This window comes from Aplysia californica, unplaced genomic scaffold, assembly GCF_000002075.1.
Source record: "Aplysia californica isolate F4 #8 unplaced genomic scaffold, AplCal3.0 scaffold01170, whole genome shotgun sequence".
Taxonomy (NCBI): Eukaryota; Metazoa; Mollusca; class Gastropoda; order Aplysiida; family Aplysiidae; genus Aplysia; species Aplysia californica.
In genome coordinates, this window is record NW_004798440.1 from 112,863 (window position 1) to 114,635 (window position 1,773).

Genomic DNA, 1,773 nt, shown 5'->3' on the forward strand with positions numbered 1-1,773 from the left:
AAGAAAGGAAGACCAAAGATGACATGGAGGCGAGCGGTACAGGCGGAAATTGAAAAAGCGGGGACATCATGGAAACAGATAGAAAAGGATGCTCAGGACAGGCTTCGCTGGAGTAATGTTGTTGATGGCCTGTGCTCCACTGGGAGTTAAAAAGGGCAAGAGATAGAGATTATTATTATGATTCATTTGATAAGTCTGCGTCTTTTTCTAGCTAGAGGCACGTAGCGGTATTCATTATATCATAAATTTAAATACAGATAATAATATATAATTAATAGATTACATTTTATTGAACTCGTGGGGGAAATTTGGGTAACAATGACAAACATACATACATAATAATAGATAATAGATAGCATTTGTATAGCGCAAATCCCCGCTCAACAGCAGGCTCTATGCGCTTCACAATCTATTACACTGGCAGACCTGAGAGCATTCTGAAACCACGTCAACTTGCTGGGAAGCATACAGGGAAGCATACAGCATACATAAATACAATTATATAAACACACAAATACACAAAATATATATAATACAAAATATACAGCATTACACCAATGACGCAGTCAAGGAAGCCCTGAAAAATTACAACATCCCAATTGAGAGAGCTGTGGAGCGGACCTACCATAGAAAACTGCATCTCCCCTCAACGTTTAACGGCAACAGAGGATGAAAAAGTAAAAGTAAAGTAGGTATACCAATGCACACAAGTTGAGATCATATACACATGCCATTGCAGGTCGCCACCCTGAATAAAAGATCAGTTTAATATTTTTGCGTACTTTCCCAGCTAGAAGGAAGCGGAGAAATAGAGACATACACAATGAAGGTACTAATGATAACTTTGAGATGTTTACGCCTTTTTTCAGCTAGAGGGCAATACAGAAATCTAAAATGACTACAAAATTAATGTCAGACCTGCTCTAACGGCCACCTATCAAAGACAATCCAATCACGTGACAATGTACAAACTCCGCAACCACATGACATGCCGTAAAGCATTATACTGCCCCTGCGTTACCCCGTAACCCCACAACCACATGACATGCCGTAAAGCACTACACTGCCCCTGCGTCACACTTTGCAAAGAAGACCAATCACAAGTACAAAATACCAGACGTGTGTCTCCCACATTCTGCTACGCCACGACACACCAGAATTTTTGTGAAGCACACAGTTCAAGGGACGCGGACACACGAGATGTATTTACTGCCGGCTCATTCCTACAATAGTTGTGTTTTTTCTCGCTGCTTCTCATTCAACACGACAATAATATTCTCAACATGACCAAAGCCCAAAGCCACCCTGACTCTCCGATCGTCCATGTTGAACTGAGCAGTAGCGTTAAATAAATGTCGCCCGTGCGTGTGGCTGCCACGCAAAAGTAAGCGACACTTTCTGCGCAGAATTTACAACGCGACAATTGTAGCTCGTCTGTCAAGGCTCTGATACAAACACAGCAGTACTTTGACAAAACGCCTTTTTTCTTATTCACGGCAGTTTCGACTCATCAACGAGTTTCAGTTTTCTTATTATAACATTGTTGAGCATAGGAAATGACATTCTCTTCAGGGTGTACGATCAGCCGTTGATGTGCTGTGCAAAATAGTTTAAATATTAGAAGAAAAACGAAAATCTTTGATTTCTCGGAACTGCTGTGAATCAGAAAAATATGTTTTGTCACTGAACGGCAGAACAGACGTGCTGAAATACAACACATCTAAGACGATGACTTGGACAATTCTGTAGTTCAGCAAACGACCTTGTCGGGGG

The 1,773-nt window shown here is 41.2% G+C and overlaps 1 protein-coding gene across 1 annotated transcript in view; it reads right to left on the reverse strand.

The window, feature by feature from the left end:
* LOC101861555 (serine/arginine-rich splicing factor 6) overlaps positions 1-1,773 on the reverse strand; it is a gene marked incomplete at its 5' end in the record, with an annotated part of 29,689 nt that overhangs the window by 11,665 nt on the left and 16,251 nt on the right.